Source organism: Lissotriton vulgaris, chromosome 9 (assembly GCF_964263255.1).
Source record: "Lissotriton vulgaris chromosome 9, aLisVul1.2, whole genome shotgun sequence".
Lineage (NCBI taxonomy): Eukaryota > Metazoa > Chordata > Amphibia > Caudata > Salamandridae > Lissotriton > Lissotriton vulgaris.
In genome coordinates, this window is record NC_141697.1 from 814,557,416 (window position 1) to 814,578,399 (window position 20,984).

Genomic DNA, 20,984 nt, shown 5'->3' on the forward strand with positions numbered 1-20,984 from the left:
AACTGATCATAAACCCCTGATCTCCATGTTGGCTGCTGGTGGTGGAAGAGTTCTTACTGCTCGCTTAGCGAGACTAGCGGCAAAATTACAGGAATACCGTTGTGAGGTTGTATACATTCCAGGTCGTCTAAATGTTCATGCGGATTGCATGTCGCGTTTTCCAGCCAGTGTAGAAGTTGGTGACAGCTTAGATTGTGATGTTGCGTACTCGTTTGCAGACGTCAATATAATTTCAGATCAGGAAAATTTTTGATTCTTTCAGAAAAGAATTGGTCAGAAGCTATGGAGAATGACGTTGTCTTGAATCTAGTTAAGCAGTATTTGATTAAAGGTTGGCCTGAAGAAAGGAAGCTTTCTGGTGAGCTGGGGTCGTTTTACAAAGTTAAGGATGATTTAATGTTATCTCAAGACATCATTCTCAGATCAGATAAAATCATACCTCCCACAAGTCTGAGAGAAAAAATTTGCAATTTAGCTCATGAAGGGCACATGGGAATGTCCACCACCAAAAGAAGGATTAGGGAACACTACTGATGGCCTGGTATCGATGCCATGGTAGATAGTTGGGTCAGGAATTGTTCCCCTTGCTCGTTGAGTGACAAATCTGTGAAGAGTTTGGCTGTTGACACTTCTCCCATTGAGTACGCTAATGGTCCTTGGCGAAGGTTAGCAATTGATATTATTGGACCTTTCAGTTATCAGTCCGGTAAGGATATGTTTGCTTTAGTCCTAATTGACTACTTCTCTAAGTGGCCTGAACTTAAAATTGTTGAGAAAACCTCCTCTGAGCATGTTATCGATTTTCTTGATGAGATATTTGCTAGGGAAGGTTTACCGGAGGAACTTGTCTCTGACAATGGTCCACAGTTCATTAGCAATGAGTTTGAGTGTTTTCTCAGAAACTGTGGTATTGTTCACAAAAGAACCTCTAATTATTTTCCGCAAGCCAACGGCCAAGTTGAGAGGTTCAACAGAGTCATCAAAGAATCTTGCCAATTGGCTATTAAAAGTGGCTTGAAATGGAAAAAAGCGCTTCAGGCAACCTTATTAACTTATCGGTTGTCTCCCAATTCAGTCACTGGGCTATCTCCTTTTGAATTATTGCGTGGGAGGAAACCAGGTTCTCGGCTTTTACCCTGGTGGCTAAAAGGTGATTCTCCCTACGAGGTAGACTTTAAGGTATTGAGGGAGAAAATTGGGAAATACCAGGAAAGTATGATCCAGCATTCTGCCAAAAAGAAGTATAATGCTTGCAGCGTAAGAATTGGTGATCGAGAGCGTGTAAAAATGGGTGGTTTGTTCCATAAGAATGTGTCTAGATGGTCTGATCCTATCAAAGTCATTGAAATTTTTAGCAAAGCTGTCAGAGTCGAAGGGGGGAAAATATGGAATTTAAGAAGGATTTCTCTATGCAAACCCCTTGTTACCCCTTCTCAGAAATCTACTTTTCCAGAGAAATTTGTCTCAGACAAACTTGTTTCTCACAGACTTGACTCAGACAAACTTGTATCAGACCATAATCCAGATGGTTTCTCTGGTACGCATGAAGTTTATGACAATTTAGAAAAGGTGATTGTAAATAATTCTGATGTTGTGTTTAACCCTGATGCGCATCCTGTTCCGTGTGTCTCTTTTGACAATCAATCGAATGTAGAGTGTGAAGACATTTCACTAAGACGTAGTGAGCGCATTAAATGTGCTCCTTCAAAGTTTAGAGATTACATTAGAACCCGACTTCTTTTTGTATTTTCTTGGTTTTTTTTTAGGCTTTTGTTTTCTTTTTTTTTTTTTTTTTTCCAAAGGGGGGGGAGGTGTGTGGTATTCCATTACCTCATGTTATCTGGAACCTTCCCATGTCACTCAGTAGAGTGTTAGGACTTTAGAATGTTTTCCCTTGACTTGTGTCTGTTACTGCATTTCTGATGAAGACCTCTCTTGCTACCTGTGGTTGTTTAAGCTGTTCTTCCTACGAATAAACCTGCTTGAACCTACTTCTTGTGTAGCCTCTATTACTACATAGAGCCTACACAAAATGTGCTTCAAATTAACTTTAACATATAGTTGCTGCTCTGAATCACCTACACCTTCTCATTCAGGGACCACCCAAGGTTAAGGACGTCATTAGCAACTCTTGGAAAGTTTGACTTAGTTTGAAAATAGAAGGCAAGAGAAGACACAGCAATGGTCTCCATAGCTCTCATGAATGCACTGAAGTACAATTTATGTGTGCATGTATTTGGTATTTCTATTGCATGAACAAGGGCTTTAAGTGGGCCGGGTCCAGCCGGTGCTCAGCACCGGCAGTTCTAACAAGCAGGTGTTGAGACAGGTCCCCATCGGCCTCTCCATTTTTAGCCACACCCTCAGAATGAAAAAAAAAATCTTAACTCTGCAGCAGGACACCCTTCCCTGCCTTTAATGTAACTTCACAGAGACTCGGTATAGTTCTGACAGTATCATCATTTCAGAATGGAAGCATTTTCAATATTATATATGACGAAGTCCTAGCTAGTGATATTCCTCTCTCAAAGGGGCTTGGCCAATGTAATTAAGGGCATGGCTTAAAAACATGTAAGCTAAAAAATCTGCGCTTTCAAAATGTGCCGCCCGACTGGTATTTTACTGCTTCGGCCATTGCATCCACATATGAAATACTAGTAACATTGAAATGCTCACTCTCAAAAGTGGCCCCCTGGCAACAAGCTTGGCGTCGTTTAAATGCCCAAATTAAAAGCTCTGCGTCTTTTAACCCCTCCCATGCTGGTGACGAACCCCAGCCGTCACTCCCCACGGTGGGTATGTGCTGATGACGGCTGGGGTTCGTCACAGCCCCGCCCTGTTCTTTTGTTTACCGCACAGCGGTAAAATCGTGGCCGCAGCTCAAGGGTTAAACGTCAAAATTAAACAAACAATCTGGAGATTGCACCCAAACTACAGCTTGGAGATGCGCCATGAGAAGCTGCCTTGAAATTTAATGTTATTTACCTATATGCTTCTTTTTTTAAATCATCATTAACACTGGGATATTGTTTTACCTAAACAAAATGACTGTGCAATAGCTGTGCTGTCAATGGGATAACCAAAGCCATCCAGGTCATTACAGACACTGTTCGCAGTTCTAGACTTTCAAATAAGCACCTAGTGTGTTGTGGCCGTTGTAGTCATGTTTTGCTTCCACTGAGCTCTTTAGGCCCACACCTATCATCAATGACTTGTAGATGTAGGAAGTGGAAGCAGGGCTGAGTGACAGAGATAGCATCCATCTCGTCTAAAATGGGGTTTTGCAGGAAAAGGTGGCATAATTATAAGACGTTAATAATCACGCTTCTATTTATCAAATAAGTTTAATTTCAACTGTAAGCATGTTAATTCAGATTATATATGCAGACACCATCATGAAAAGGCACAGTCATTATTAATGCAAAAAATATATATAAACCCTGAAAAACAATCTAATACAGATGAAAAGATCATGATTGAAGGCAGTGTCCTTAATGACCTGGAGTGAAGCGGTTACCAGAGATTAATTTGAGTCGGTGGTTTCCGGTGCTCGGCACTGGCACTTTCTGTCAACACAGGAACTTATGACAGCTTGCCACATGGTGGCACTGTTTGACTACTTTTTTGAGGCGCTTAACAGTGGTTTAATAAATCAATATAGAATTAAAATTACTGATACCTTCCACCCAAAGCTATGAGAATAGCTTGGGCAGCATGTATTAGCCATTTTTAACCCATTCGCCGCGGGGGTAATTCCCCCACTGTGATGGGGGGAGGGGGGGCGCGTGCAGCGCCCCAGTGCTCATGACGAGCTCGGCTAGTCATGCAGCACAGTGGCGCTGTGCTCATGACGAGCTGAGCTATTGTATTTGCTAATTAAGCACTGAATTGGTTACTCTAGCGAGTCTAGCTGTTAAAGCAGACCTAAAGGATAAGATGGCATCAAGAAAGACAATAAAATGCCTGGTCAAAAGGAAAACTCAATTAAAAAAATCACTTAATAGTCTCCCCGGTGTACTTCTGCCCAGATAGGGGGGCGGTCTCTCCTAAACAACACATTTCCTCCTCAGGAGACGCTTGTGACAGGCATGAGACCCGGCGTTACACCTCTATTACAAAGATAGTGCCAATCACTTCACACAGGTCAGACGTGGGATCCTTGACAGAAAAAGCAGCATTCTGACAAGCAAGAACAGGGGAGTTCTCACTCCGCTCGTCAGCATGCACTGCCCAAGGCGCTCCTGGCTGAAAATCTTCAACAAAACTGCATTCTGCACGGATGCATTCACAAGCCAACAGGGCCTTGGCGTGCAACATACTGCCAAACAGTTTAAAGGCCCTCCCGGCTCCTTGGGCCCGTTTACTCCATATCACCGGTTTCTGTTGCCACTAGAAGGCAGCACACTGCTGCCACGAAGTTTGCTCATCACGTGGACAGATTCTCCAACTTGGTCTGAATTCAGCGCGGTTTATCAAATTCAAAGATGTTGATACTTAAGTATATGCTACTCCAACCAGTGGCTCACGAGATACTGGAAGTGCTCTCACCTCCTCCATGTGGGCAGCTCTTCTGTGTGCAGCCCAACCTACTACATTAGAAGCTTTTACTTGATTGAACTATTATGTGTGCACTTTCTCCTGAACAATGACGGATTAAAACTGCTCTTTATTCATCACATAAGCAAAACCGATGCATTACCAATGCTTGTTTACATTACTGCTGGCAATCCTGCCTCATGTACTGAGGTGAGCACCACTTCGTAATCTTGCATGGGGAGACCACTAATAAGTTCTTGTCTGGCGGGGTCTCCATTACAACACTAACAATATTAGTGGCTTGAGAGGATTGTCATGCAAATTAAGTAGCTCTTGTCACAGAAAAGGCAGCCGACCCCTGCTCTGGTGGGACAGTGGGCAAATAAGAGGACTGGGACATGACCCACAGTAATTGCCATTGACTAAGATTAATTAAAGCATTCCACCCCCATCACTCTGTTTCACAAATCTAACTAGAAACAAGTACTGACAAAGCCAATGGGCCTAATGTTGGCTGTCAGCCGTTTGTCCTTTTCAAGGCAAGTTTTGTTTTATCATGGCTTTTGTTAAACGTTATTGTTGGAAAAAGCCCTCAATCGAAAAAAATTACAAGAAAAAAACGGCAAAAAATGTGTCTCAAAAAGGATGCATTGCTATATGGCAGTCTTAGGCCCTTAAGGGAAATACTTTGAGTGTGGACAAGCTCCTTGTGAAAGGGGAAAATGATGTCATTTACAATGAAGTTGGCCAACAGATTAAGTGGACTGACTCAATTCCCTGTGCTGTATGTATGTGGGCAGAAGAAACGTGAATGATACAACAGACCAATGGATACAACGGGATGGCTAAAATCCCTCTATAAATGTGCATATTACATATATATGTTCAATAAAACCTAAAGGTCTTAGAAAAGCCAGACCTAAACCCTTGACAAAAAAGCAGCATTCTGACAAGCAAGAACAGGGGAGTTTTCACTCCGCTCGTCAGCATGCACTGCCCAAGGCGCTCCTGGCTGGAAATCTTCAACAAAACTGCATTCTGCACGGATGCATTCACAAGCCAACAGGGCCTTGGCGTGCAACATACTGCCAAACAGTTTAAAGGCCCTCCCGGCTCCTTGGGCCGGTTTGCTCCATGTCACCGGTTTCTGTTGCCACTAGAATGCAGCACACTGCGGACACGAGGCTTGCTCATCACGTGGCCAGATTCTCCAACTTGGCTAAAATCCCTCTATAAATATGTATATTACAAATATATGTTCAGTAAAATCAAAAGATCATAGCAAAATCCAGACCTAAAAAGCCACCACACAATGGATTTCAAACATTAGATGGTGGGACCACAAGATGTTAGTGAGACCAATCCACCGAGTGTGGTAAACAAATATAGATTAAAATCCATCGATGGAGGCAGCAAACGGTCCGCAGCGGTTGGTAGTGGACATACATGGAAAATGAGGTCACAAAAGGAGGTGAAGCTGCCAGAGTGCAGCCTGTGGGGAGAAAACTGTTCATTTCCTTGGCGCCATTGGCTTCATAATGAAAAGCATGACAAAAGCAGTTTTCTTTCTAGGAAAAATTATCGAATCTGGTGACGCATCAAATAGAATAAAGCAGAAGACAGACAATGCTGGTTAATGCACAAATGGGTACCCCATCTCAGGAGAAATAATTTAAGGTCAGGGAGAAGAGGGGAAAACGTGAACATACATAAATGGCTCCCTCAAGACCTGTATTTCTCTTATCACAACAAGACTAAGTTCAACATGGGCTCAACAAACAATTAGATCATATCAACACAATTGATGTTAATCATCATTGTTTATTTGGCTTCTTTATATATTAAAAATATATATATTTCATAAAACTTGTGTGTGAACATATATATATATATATTTTCACTGAAAAAACCATAGGTTATAGACCATATATAGTTAGGGATTAGCATTTACAAAACCTTATTTTACTTGCACAAAACCATTGAAATTCCATATATAGTTAGTTGCACTAACTATATATCGCGCACCGCAATCCACTGCTAATGATGTCACATATTACATCATTCATGACATGGTCAGTGACATCACTGATGACATCACTGATGACATCTCAAATGACATCACTGATGACATCACTGATGACAACACCCAGTGACTGTATGTTTCTGTAAAGTTAAAATAGGTCTTACATATTGAAAAATGAGTGGATGTATAAGTGTCTGGATGAAGGATTTAGTAGGTGCATGACTGACTGTATGAGAGAATGATTAAATGTGTCTCACTGAGTGCATGGGTTAGTGACTAAACTGTCTTAATTTGTGCATCATTATATATGTTGTTCTGTAAACTGCTGCATGTTTAAATCAGTAGCTATATGAGTAACTATATGGGTTATTGAATGGTTGCCCAAGTATTTGTATGGGAGACTGAGTATGTGTGTGGGTGGCTGGGAGGTGTATGACTGTGCATAGATGTGTGAGCAGTTGATTCACTAAATGTATGGGTTCAAAAGTGCATGTGGAAACAGCTGTATGGACAGTTGACTGTGTGCATGAGTGTATTGGTTAGTGAATGGATATCTCAGTGCTACATGTCAAAGTAAGTACATATGTAAAACACAGTCCATGTGAGAGTTGACATATATAAATAACTGTGCATAAGAGCCAGTGAATGTGTGAGTGGCTGTATGGATCATTGTGAACTTGTATCAGGGATTGTATAAGACAGTAAATATGTGTTAGTATATGTTTGAATAAGTAAGGTGTGTATAACTGTATAGTTGAGGAAATGGAGGTGTGAATGATTGTTTGCATAACTGACTAGGTGTGTGAGTAACTCCATGGATAAGTGACAGTCTGTGAGTGTCTGTTTATACTGATTGTATCTAAGGTTATATTAGAGTCTGAAGATGTTCATTGTATTATCACATAAATGATATCATCAGTGATGTCATCAGTGATGTCACTGACCATGTCATGAATGATTTAATATGTGACATCATTAGCAGTGGATTGCAGGTGCGCGATATATAGTTAGTGCAACTAACTATATATGGAATTTCAATGGTTTTGTGCAAGTAAAATAAGGTTTTGTAAATGCTAATCCCTAACTATATATGGTCTATAACCTATGGTTTTTTCCAGTGAATTTTCAAGGTTTTGTAAATGCAAATTCCTAACTATATATGGTCTATAACCTATGGTTTTTTCAGTGAATTTCATTGTTTTTTTCAAAGCTAATATCTATAGCTGTAAAATATATTCTTTTTTACGTGACGTATCACATAGCCCGTGAGACGCCTCATGACGCATCGCATAACCGTGACGTATCGTCTCTGCAGCGCAAACAAAACCCGTAACGTAAGCGCGCCGGAGCACGCTTACAGATATATATATATTTTTTTAACCTCAATTAGACAAAATCCACACGTGCACATATCTTGAGGCCTTGCAAAGGCACATCAAATAAACAGTCCCTACAATTTTGCCAAGTTTGGTGGAAATCTACTCCTTTAAATTTTATTTTACTGTTTCTCTTGATTTTCCCCTTGTTACGCTTACCGGAACGCTACCCGGTATGCAAACAAACGCTCCAAAAACACAATATGTCGGACTTCCATTACGCTGCCGGTTAGCTGCCCGTTTTTTTTGCCCGCGGGGAACTTTAATAGCCCCCTCATCAATCCTAGGAGTTCAGGAGGGGTCTACCTTACCCCTTTCCTTCATTTACACCTTTTTTTTCCACCTCTGGTCTCTCGATCCCACCGAGAGACAAGATGGCGGCCGGTCCGGACTGTTTACAATGTTAACAGCCAATCAGCTTCTCCTCAGACTCCCGTTACGCTGCCGGTTAGCTGCCCAGTTAGCTGCCCGGTTCGCGTACCGGGACGGGCCTCTACGGCGAAAAATCGCATTTTTTTTTTTTTTTGCCCCGCGGGGCACTTTAATATCCCCCTTATCAATCCTAGGGGGTCAGGAGGGGTCTACCTTGCCCCCTTTCCTTCATTTCCCCCTTCGTTTTTCACCACCTCTTGTCTCTCGATCCTACAGAGAGACAAGATGGCAGCTTCCGGACTGTTTACAATGTTGACAGCCAATCAGCTACTCTTCAGACTCCCGTTACGCTGCCGGTTAGCTGCCCGGTTCGCGTACCAAGACGCGTCTCTACGGCGAAAAAAATCGGATTTTTTTTTTTTTTTTTTTGCCCCGCGTGGCTCTATAATATCCCCCTCATCAATCCTAGGGGGTCAGAAGGGGTCTACCTTGCCCCCTTTCCTTCATTTCCCCCTTTGTTTTGGCCTCCTCTTGTCTCTCGATCCTACCGAGAGACAAGATGGCGGCCGCTCCAGACTGTTTAGAATGTTGACGGACACCGGAGAGCCAATCAGCTTCGCTTCGCAAAGCTCCGTTACGCGAACCGGAGCGCTGCCCGAAGCGCTGTTACAGATATCTATCTTTTTTTGAACGTTAATTTCTCAAAATCCACTGGAGCACATATATTGAGACCTAGCAAAGGCACATCGGGCTAACAGTCCCTACAATTTTGCCAAGTTTCGTGCAAATCCATTCAGCCGTTCGAGCTAAAAGTGAGGCCAACCGGCCTATGGAAATTAACATGGGAAAAACGCGTTTTGGGACCCCCCTTTTTTCTCGGCCCCCCCCTTGACAAACCCCCCCCAAATTTTCAGGGGCTGCTCAGAAACAAAATGTGCCATTTTCCTAAAAATTTCAGCCAATTCCGTCCACAAACGCCAAAGTTATTAGACATAGGATTTTTTCTCTATGGGATTTTTGAAAATTCTAACTATATATACCTACTGGCTATCGCCAGTAGGTAGGTAGGTAGGTAGGTATATATATATATATATATATATATATATACACACTGAAAAAACCATAGGTTTCACACCAGTTATAGTTACCTGGAAATTTTACTGACAAAAAACCATTGTAATTCCAAAAGAAAAAAATTATATATAAAAAAAAACAAATGAATATTTACACAAAACAGCAAATTGTAAAAAAAAAAAAAAAAAAAAAAAAAAGGTTAGAAACTCGATATAGAAAGGAATTAGCATTTAAAAAACATTTGAAATTCACTGAAAAAAACATAGGTTTCACACCAGTTATAGTTAGGAATTAGCATTTAAAAAACCTATCAAATTCACTGAAAAAACCATAGGTTTCACACCAGTTATAATTACCCGGAAATGTTACTGACAAAAAACCATTGTAAATCCCACGTTATAGTTAGTTGGACTCACTATAACTTGCGCGTGTAATGCACTGCTGATGACATCACATATTACATCACTCATGACATGGTCAGTGACATCACTCATGACATCACTGATGACACCATCCAGTGAATGTGTGTCTTTCAGATAAATAAATATGTTTTATATATGTATATGTTAAGGTCGATGGAAGAATATTTGTTTAAATTATTGTCTTAATGGATGTTTTTTTTAAAAAAAAATGATTGGATAACTGCCTTATTAAGTGGATCTTAGTGAATACATATATTAGCGAGTAATGTTTAAATATTTAAATATATGTATCAGTGTTTCACTTTGTGTATAAGTGGCTGCATAGGTTGGTGAGTAGCTACATGTGTGTGTATATGGGTTATTAGATGTTTTTTTTAGTATCCTTATAATTGTCTGTTTGATTTGGTGGGGGTGTTACTTAGCACAAAGATGCATCAATGACTGACTCACTGTTTGTATGTGTTTTGAAGACAGCATATGTGTAGGATTATAAGGGTGAATACGAGTGTATATGTATGTGTTAGTAAGTGAATGACTGTCTCACTAGTGTCTTTATCAGTAACTACATATGTTTTAATGTAGTATATGTGAGTATTGGTGTATATAATTGAGTATATGTGAGAGTGAGAGATTGAAAGAGTTCTTGTTTTAATAAGTATGTGTTTCTATAAGTGATTGTTTAAGAGAGTAAGTATGTGTAAGTTTCCTTAGAAGTAAGGTGGTAGTTTTATGTATAGCTGTATAAGCAAATAAATGGATGTTCAATAGTTTATTTGCATGTGTGAGTATGTGTGTGAGCAACTTTTGGAAGACTGTCGGTGTGTTAACGGAAGTATAGGTGTCTCACTACATATGATGAGTTAGTATATGTATGAGTGACTATATAGAAGTGTTGGTGAGTGAGTGGATGTGTATATAAATGGTGGAATTACTGAATTGGTTGTTGTATCTGGTATAGGTATGTCCACTTTTTTTCAAATGTTATTTTTTATTTTTCAAAATGTGTTTTAAGGGTTATTTTACAGTGAAAGTAGGTCAGTCTCTCTGTCACAAGGATGGTGTCATCAGTGATGTCATGAGTGATGTCACTGACCATGTCATGAGTGATGTAATATGTGATGTCATCAGCAGTGCATTACACGCGCAAGTTATAGTGAGTCCAACTAACTATAACGTGGGAATTACAATGGTTTTTTGCCAGTAACATTTCCAGGTAACTATAACTGGTGTGAAACCTATGTTTTTTTCAGTGAATTTCAAATGTTTTTTTAAATGCTAATTTCTTTCTATATAGAGTTTCTAACCTTTTTTTTTTTTTACAATTTGCAGTTTTGTGTAAGTATTCATTTTTTTTTTTTATATAACTTTTTTCTTTTGCGCTCTGGGTGCGCGCTCCGGTAAGCTCTCCGGTAAGCTCTCCGGTAAGCTAACCGGTGAGCTAACCGGTGAGCTAACCGGTGAGCTCTCCTTAAAGCGCACCTAGAGCGCTACTTTCGTTCGTGAAAAAAAATATGAATGAAAAGTTAATAATGCAAAACATTTCATACCATACAAATAAATTCAGGTTTTTTTTAATAAGGAAAATGATTATGCATTTCCGTAAAAGTTTGATGACGTCACTTCGGCGCACAACGTAAGTGCCCTCGGAAGCGCCTACGTTCGCGCCGCATTAACGCACCCGGAAGCGCCTACGTTCGCGCCGCGTAAACGCACCCGGAAGCGCCTACGTTCGCGCCACGTTTGCGCCCCGGAAGCGCCTACGTTCGCACCGCGTAAACGCACCCGGAGCGCGCAGCGTAAGCGCGTCGGGTCATGTGACCTTAAAATAACACTTTTCATTGGTTGCTAACAGTTTTTTTTACAAAGAATGAAATCCCCACCCATTTCCTTCACTTCTTCTTTCACTTTTGTGACTGAAAGACCTGCCTTTTTGCTCCAGGATATTTCTTGGTTTTTCAATGGCTGCCAGACAATCCAGCAGTGAGGATGACTCCAATGAATTCATCAATGAAGAGCCTCCTCAACGAAAAGTTAAGGAACATTTTATTTGGAAATTTTTTTAAATCCCACATGGACAAAAAAAGCTAAATGCTCCAAAAGTACAATGCAGGATCTGCAAAGAAGAGCTGTCACGAGGTAACCCTTTGAAAAAGTACTCTTTTGGGAACTTCACTATGATCCGGCATGTGGAGAGGAAGCACCCCCAGAATTTTGCCCGGGAAAGTGTCAGGGCTCTGGCACAAGAGGTTCCCAGTGATGGGGCCTCTACATCCACCGGAGGAGCAACTTCTTCTGGGAGGGGGCAATCACAGGAGCAGGTGCCAAACATTCAACCTGCATTTAACCATGGTATCGTCAGATGCAGATACTGCAATCAACTCCTCACCTATGGGGAGCAAAGTGTCCAGCTCATGGTTCGAGCATTGGAGAACCATTGCTGCCCTTCCCACCCCTAATTGTTTTTGGTTTTTTTGCTCCTGTTGAGCAGTTTCCATTCCCTGTTTTTGTTCCTGTATTGAAAAAAGAAGAAAACCAAAAGTTCTTTTCAGAACTACCTCCAATTCTCATCAAAGAGCTATATTCTTAAAAAAATGAAAAAGAGTAAGTGAAATAGAGTGCATTGATAATTGAAAGGAGAATGAGTAAGAAAGAACAGAAAGGTATGAGAGGTGAAAGGAAGTGAAGTAGGAGGACTGAAAGAAGGTGAGTGTTAGGAAAGAAAGTTATGAGAAGAAGAGTGAATATGGGGAATGATGATATTCAATGAAAATGTTGAAAAAGAACAGGAGTGTTGAAGGATAAGAAAAGATGCATTGCTGGAGTTGAAGGTAGAAGGCCTCATTTATGAAGCCATGCGTCACTTTAACGCCACCAAAGCATCACTTTTTGTGACACAACAGTCCAACAAAAAATGCACCTTATTTATTCATATTTACAAAGTGGCGTTTCTAGGTAAATACGTCACTTTGTAAACCCCTGTGCCACATTATTCCTACGTCAGGTGTAATGTATGCAAAAGGAACGTATTGACGCAAGAAAGGGTCGTAGAGGTGACAGTGAATAAACTGGAGGCCTCATTTCTGAAAAGTGACGCATCGCTACGCGAAAACAGCGATGCGTCACTTTTCTGGGCGCACTCCTTATGACATTCCAGATATGTCATAATTAATTTATGACTAATCAATTCGCAAGGAGTTACAGATACGTCAGTATTTCTGACGTATCTGTAAACACAAAATTGACACATTACTGGAGTGCGTCACAAAAGTGACGCAACTCCAGTAATGCGTCCTTTCACATGGGGAAAGCACCATGTGAAAGGTCTTGCGTCAGTCTTACACCTGCTGTAAGGCAGGCGCTAGATTTTGACGCAAAAGCATCCTAAAAGTGACGCAGTGAAATCTCATAGATTTCACTGCGTCGCTATTACCAAGCTTTTTGCGGGGGAACGCCCCCTCTGCATACATTATACCTGACGCAGGTATAATGTGGCGCAGGGTTTTAAAAAGTGACCCATCTACCTAGATGCGTCACTTTTTAAATATAGCGCAACAAGGCGCATTTTTTTACACCGCTGGTGCGATGGTGCTTTCCCCATGTGAAAGGACGCATTACTGGAGTTGCGTCACTTTTGTGACGCACTCCAGCAATGCGTCACTTTTCTGTTTACAGATATGTCAGAAATACTGACGTATCTGTAACTCCTTGCGACATGATTTGTCATACATTAAATATGACACATCTGGAATGTCGTAAGGAGTGCGCACAGAAAAGTGACGCATCGCACCAGCGGTGTAAAAAAATGCGCCTCCTTGCGCTTTATTTAAAAAGTGACGTATCTAGGTAGATGGGTCACTTTTTAAAACACAGCGCCACATTATATCTGCGTCAGGTATAATGTATGCAGAGGGAGCGTTCCCCCGCAAAAAGCTTGGTAATAGCGACGCAGTGAAATCTATGAGATTTCACTGCGTCACTTTTAGGATGCTGTTGCGTCAAAATCTTGCGCCTGCCTCACAGCAGGTGTAAGACTGACGCAAGACCTTTCACATGGTGCTTTCCCCATGTGAAAGGACGCATTACTGGAGTTGCGTCACTTTTGTGACGCACTCCAGCAATGCGTCACTTTTATGTTTACAGATATGTCAGAAATACTGACGTATCTGTAACTCCTTGCGACATGATTCGTCATACATTAAATATGACATCTGGAATGTCGTAAGGAGTGCGCACAGAAAAGTGATGCATCGCACCAGCTGTGTAAAAAAATGCGCCTCGTTGCACTATATTTAAAAAGTGACGCATCTACCTAGATGCGTCACTTTTTAAATATAGCGCAACGAGGCGCATTTTTTTACACAGCTGGTGCGTCACAAAAAGTGACGCACAGGCGGCGCAAAACTGGCAGCGCAAGGCCTTCATAAATATGGTCCTGGATTTTCCCCGTGCTTCGCTCCCCGGTGCGCTTCCCGGTGAGCGTACCGGGCGCTCCCCCCGCACAAATCGAAAAAAAATATTTTTTTAAAATGCCCCGCAGGACCCTATTTTAGCCCCCACATTAAACCTAGGGGGTCAGGAGGGGGTCTACCCTGCCCCCTTTTGGTCAATTCCCCCTTTGTTTTTGCCACCTCTTGTGTCTCAATTTTACCGAGACAAGATGGCGGCCGCTCCAGACTGTTTAGAATGTTTACAGACACCCAAGAGCCAATCAGCTTTCTGCGCGCAAGTCGCGTGTCGCGCCTGGTGCGCTCCCCGGTGCGCGCCTATAGATATATATATTTTTTGGAACCTAAATTACTCAAAATCCACTGGAGCACATATCTTGAGACATAGCAAAGGCACATTGGGCTACCAGTCCCTACAATTTTGCCAAGTTTGGTGTAAATCCATTCAGCCGTTCGGGCTAAAAGTGAAATCGACCACCCTATGGAAATTAACATGGAGAAAACGCGTTTTGGGACCCCCCTTTTATCTCGGCCCCCGCTTGACAATCCCCCCCCAAACTTTCAGGGAAGGATTGGGGCGCCGCGAGGCCATTTTGAGGAAATTTTCAGGCAGATTCGTCAACCAAAGCCAAAGTTATTCCAAATAGAATTTTGAGATTTAACATTGAAAAAAATCCTAACTATAACTACCTACTGGCGACCGCCAGTAGGTAATAATATATATATAAATATATATATATATAAATATATATATATATATATATATATATATATATATACACATATATATATATATACATATATATACATATATACATATATACATATATATATATATATATATATATATACACACATACATACATACATACATATATATATATATATATATATATGTCTCAGAAATTCGCCTGTTGTAGAGAGAGTCACTCCACAGGTAGTTATTCGCCAAATTTGTTTATTGAAAGCAGCCACAGCATGAACATGTCCGGTCCTCAAATTGCAAAGTCTATTCCCGACGCGTTTCGTTACTGCTTCCTAAGGGGCTGTGGACTTGAATGTGGCAGCAGAGCAGTTTGGCGGCACCTTAATCACTCCAAACACCTTGTGGGCGTGGCCAAACACTCTCTCTACAACAGGCAAACTTCTGAGACTTGTAAGTAGCGGCTTGCCTGAGCCGCAGAGAGAGTCCCGATGTTGAATCCCTGCAGGTCCGTCAACCGGCGGATTTGCGTAAGGCATGGGTGCCGTTTTTGAAAGAAATCAAGCTGTTTTATTGAACATTTTTCAAGCGCCTCGATCCACTGGGATGGTATGATCTTTTATTTTTAATGTTTACAGCAGGCAACTCACTGAAGTAGCACGGAGTGCACCACAAATACCAGCAGGACATGTTTGGCCACGCCCACTGCCAGGTTGCTCTAGGTCCCAGAAACGGGGGAAATCGCAGAGCCGACCAAGGCACCTGCTCCGTGGAGTGGGGCCGTGGACGTGAAGGCTCCTCCACCTAGTCGCGCGACTGACGGGGCGAAGCACACTTAGACTTCTGGTGCTTTTTATGGTGCTTCTTACCAAACCGCAAGGACCTCAAGGAAGAAGACTTCGAAACCCCGGAGCGATGCTCAGACCTTACCCTCGACCAGGAGAGAGATCGACGAGGCGACCACCGCGGCGCCAGACCACGATCAGCATTAGGGACCACTCCCTCAAAGCCTTTGGTGCTATGGCCTGGCAATCGGAGCATGACTGTCGTGGTCGCGCTCCAGGCACCAGAGAAGCACCAAATGGGGGTCAGTGATCAACATGGTGCAGTGACAGGCGCCACACGGCTTGAACCCCAAGGCTTTCTTACTAGACATAGCGAGCATACCTAAAGGAGTCAGCAAAAATTAAAAGTCTGTCAAAAAGCAAAAGGGGGCTCTCTTTCATGAATCTACACTGGCTGGCGTGGAAACAAAAGAACGGACGTCAGAGTGCCGTAGTGGTGCCTTTATAGACTACCTGATGCCTACGTCATGTGGAGTTGACTTAAGCCACCTATCCGAGCACAAGAGTACAGCTCTCAGAAATCTCATGGATCCAGCCTGATGCCTGCAATTTCAAAGGTAAGGAATATGCAGCTAGATTTCTTGATCAGATAGGTTTTCTTAAAGAAGCTACCCAGTGTCCCATCTTCTCTGTTGTGCCTTGAAGACATGCAAACAAAAAACGTGTCTCTTTAGAAACAATTAATATTTGTACTAAAATGTTGCTTCCACATTTTCACACTTAACTCAAACATCTCTTGATTCTCCTCAGTGCTTTGTTGGCATTTTATTCAGTCATAGATGGCTCTACTATCAGGGTCAGCACAGGGGAGAAAAATAGGGAAAAATAAATATTACTTACTTTCTGGCCACTGCCTCAGTGGTTTACCAGCATGAGAGCAGCAGCAGGATAGGTCTGAGCCACCTGGTTTGGCACTCAGACAAGGACTGGGAGTCTGTGTCTCTTCCCCACCGGACAGTACAACGCAGCTCGGGCCAGAAAAATGCTAAGTGTGCATGTCGCTTTGCCCGGGCTGAGACAGACAGCCTAACCCACATGAGCACTTGGTGCCCACCTTTGCTCCTTCCTGTTGCTGACTGTCAGGATGGTTCGCCTCAAAGACTCGGCTCAATAAATAAAATTCTAATAAACTTGTTCTACTAACATTTTATTTTTCCTGTGTGCACTGCTGAAAGAGCAGTGGGGGGACGCTCCTCTGCCTTGATGGAGGAGCTGCTGCTGATTGAGTCATTCAAGATGCTTACCCTAGAGATTTGTACGGCAGGGCACAGGGCTCCAATGTACTCCTACTATAGCACCTTCCACTCAGATTGATAGTTCAGATTCAAACTCTTACTGATAATTAAACATCTACCACTAAAGGAACAGTCCTACACATTTACCCCCAGTAACTACACAATATTTGGAGTCAGTGCATACATCCTTTGACATCTTAAATGGCATAACTAGTATCTCTCCTAGCCCACTATCACCGCAAACCTTCACACCTATGGCCTCTAGTCCTCCCACCCTGGATCACGCTGGGCTCTCAAAACGTGACTACTAAATATCCATAAGCTCCTAAAACAGTTTGTTCTTAAAATGATGGTATCAGTACATGAGTCAACATTAGCACTAGAGCACGTTTCAACATGATCTACACATCAACGTCTCCCTATTGCTACAAAGTTGGCTGGCTACCAAAAAAGTACACCCTTCAAATAACTCATTATTGCCTACAAAGCAACGCAAGGAGCCCCTCCATCCTAAATGTCCCTAAAACACCATTGAATGTGCACATATGAGTGATTTACTAGGCTCACATCCACCTCATCTCAGTTCTCAGGCCACACCGCACTCCATATTTCAGTTAATGCAAGCCTCCAATGGAGCAGGCTTCCAAGCAAACTTCGGTCCTCATCAAGTGTAGGAAGGTGGATATCTGACTATATGGTTACCCCAACTTTTTGCCTAGTGTTGAGCAGGTTTTCGACTTAGTTGGCCTGGGATCCTGCTAATCAGGGCCCCAGGTTATCTGCTCTCACTGTAAAATGGACTCCATGTACTTTAGGTACATCTCCAATTGGATATTGTGTCACCTTACGAGCCCCCGTATAGTGTACCATAGGTACCCAGGGCATAGGTGCATCCAAGGCCTACCAGGGGCTGCAGCAGGTATTATGCCATCCCTGGCTGGCCATCCAAATTGACACAACTGGCTGATCACTCAGCTGGGACAAGGTCGTGTAATCACCCCTTGCTTAGGTATAGTATCCCTATACCTACCATTGCATATAGACACATATATACCTATAAATCACTCCTATGGCAGGCCTTGACAATCTTGAAGGCAGAGTGCTTGGTTTTATGTGAGATGGAGCTCTAGCAGGAGCTGAGCCTGTCTGCAGCTTTCGGAACCATGTCCTTATAGCTGTTCTATGATATAGCCATACCATATACTCTTAAGTGCATTATAATCCTCGCAGTTAATGCTAACTTTGGTTTGGCTTTATCAAAACATGTCATGTAAGGTGTCGTATGCTTTGGAATACTACCCCCCCCCCCCCGCCAGTCCTTGCGGCGGGGGTAGCTTTCCACCCTTTTTGAGGGAGAAGACATGTAGTTGTATCTTTACCCGGTTAAAGTTAAACAGCCTCAGCATCACAAAATGGATGCTGTTGCCACAGACACGAGTATGACCTCCTGCTGCTGGACGAAACTCCGGCAGGGGAGGCCTGGACAATAGGTTTCCTACCTTGGGAGGTGCTAGCACCTCCCCAGACAGGCTTTAGTGTATTGGGGCAGGGCGGGTTGAATGAAATGAGACATTGCCTGGGGCACACAAAGATAGCTCCATGCATAGCCCGGTTCAAACCAGTTGCTGGGGCACTCCAGCCCCAGCTCTGGCGGAAAACTGGACAAAGGGAAAGGGGTGTAACCACCAGGTTCCACCCATAGGAGGGACCTAGCAGGTAGTCCAGCCCCTTAGATTAGTATAAAGCTAGGAGCTGTGTCTAGAGACATTAGATTATCCTGAACTGAAGCTCTGAAACGAAATTCTGGACCTTCGACATTCTACTGTAACTAGAAGACTGAAGAATCTCCTTTGTGGTCAAGAAGTGACCACCCTGTGCAAACAGGCACCATCAGAGACTTGACGGTTTGCTTTGTCGACGCTCCCGCCGGAACCTGAAGACTTAGCGATGCAGCCTCTGGACTTCCAGACTTCTCTGACTCCGACCCACATCCACAGCAAAGCTGAGACCCGTGGCAGACATGAGACGTGGGAGCGGACTACCTGCAGTACCTGCTTTTTGCTAACTGTGCAGATTCTGAGGCGTCCTCGAAGTTGTGCATTGGGACTTGAGAAGCCCCAACCCCGAGCCGTAAGTGCACCGAAGCTCAGCCCTCTACACTCCACGAGTGCCGCGTGGGGCCTGCGCCTGCATTTCTCCTAGACGCGTCTTCGCGGTTGCTAGCCCGTTGGCTAGTAGCCCTCCTGAAGACATCCTTTTGAATCAACACCGCTTGCCTGGTTGCTCCGGGCTTGCTCCTGCTTTCCTGTAAAGGGGAAGCTCCCCAAACCTTGCTGGTCTGAACAGAAGCCAATCTTCCCTTCCTGCGTGGGTTGCCTTTGCCAAGGCTTGTTGACTCCAATCCGGAAGCCGACACCGCCAACAGCGAGACCCTTCGTGGGACAGTCCGTATCCAGCTCCTGGTCATCGTTGACACCTCCTGGTCCACGTGGCTGCAGAGACAAGCTTCACCTCTTCACCTGGTTGCAGCTCGACATCGCCTGGTTCCTTCCTGGTCACTGGCTAGTGACCCAGACTGTCCCCTCTGCTTTCAGGTTCTTCACTGCTCCGATCCACCCTTGGATCCAACTGGACATCTTCCTCCTGGTCGCCTGCAGCATCTTTGTGCAGCTCTCCATAGGATTTGACGACGAAACCTGACACGAAAGAACACCTATGCACCCGGCTTCGCTGGGTGATGTAACTAGAGTACTCCGGTACTCCCGTGGGTAATAACTATCCAAGTGTCCTAGTCTAACTGGGTTTTCCAGTAGTCCATCCGAAAGTGCCTGAAATAAACTACTTTGTAAACTTTACGTTCCCATTGAAAGTCTATGAGAACCCGCGTGTGTGTTTAGACACTGCACACGCATCCTGTGGGACTCCTACTTCCTAACCTGTGGTTGTTCAGTGTAGCCCCAGCGATTCCCTAGTCCCTAGGCCTATTCACTTTTCCTGAAGTGGTTCTTATACCACTTACTTAGTATATGGTTTGTGAGGCCCCTAGAGCAGAATTGTATTTGTGCAACTTCTAGTATGCTTATTGAGTAACTTGTGCTTTATCTCGAACTCTGACCTCATAAAGAGTGCAGAGGGGTTGTGTTAGTAATAAATAAATATATCTTTGATATATACCTTTTGTGGTGTCCTTTCATTTGGTATTCAAGGTGTTATTCTTGGTAAAACAATTGGCTTCACGTGCTCTCTGAAGTATTAGCCTAAGACTACTTTGTCCATGCTACCACTAGGATAGCTGGTCTATAAGGTTGACTTTACAACCATCATCATAAGGGTTGTTTGGACTGATACAGGGTGCCAACTAGAATAGTGGACATCACATATCAGGTCAACTTCTCACATCAAGCTCTTCACCATTGTGTGCAACAATTCTACTGCCTGTAAAACCACTTTTCCACGTTTTTGCCATTAAGTTTTCTGAGGAAATGCTTTATACTCTCACATACATGGATACAAAGCTAATAATAATAATTTTAAAAAACAACCTATGATGCCACGGGTGACTAGACAAAAAAAGTTATAGCAGTTCTCTAAATTACCGAAAAAAATCTCAAACACCGTCACAAAAAGGATTTGCCATTAATGAAGGCAGTAGCGTGCAAACACCCTCCTGATATTATGAAAACATGATCCAAAACTAAGACTGTCTGAATGGGTTTCGAGTCTTCTCTGGCAATGTACAATACCCAACACTTTCTATAGCACCCTTCTCTTTATAATAACACTAGTAGCCCGTCCCGACGTTGTCCGGGGATGTTTAGCAATTATAAAGGAGGTTGTATTTTACCTGTCCAGTTGAGCTGTGCATAGACTGTAACAGTAGGTGTCCATTGAAGTCGAACATGTGCCTCCGCTTGTGCAGCCAGTGGCCGGAAGCGACAAGGTAATATGTGCCT

The 20,984-nt window shown here is 43.0% G+C and overlaps 1 protein-coding gene across 2 annotated transcripts in view; it reads right to left on the reverse strand.

The window, feature by feature from the left end:
- The window catches only part of PC (pyruvate carboxylase), a 2,223,386-nt gene that overhangs the window by 1,631,446 nt on the left and 570,956 nt on the right, over positions 1 to 20,984 (reverse strand). The window lies entirely within an intron of this gene.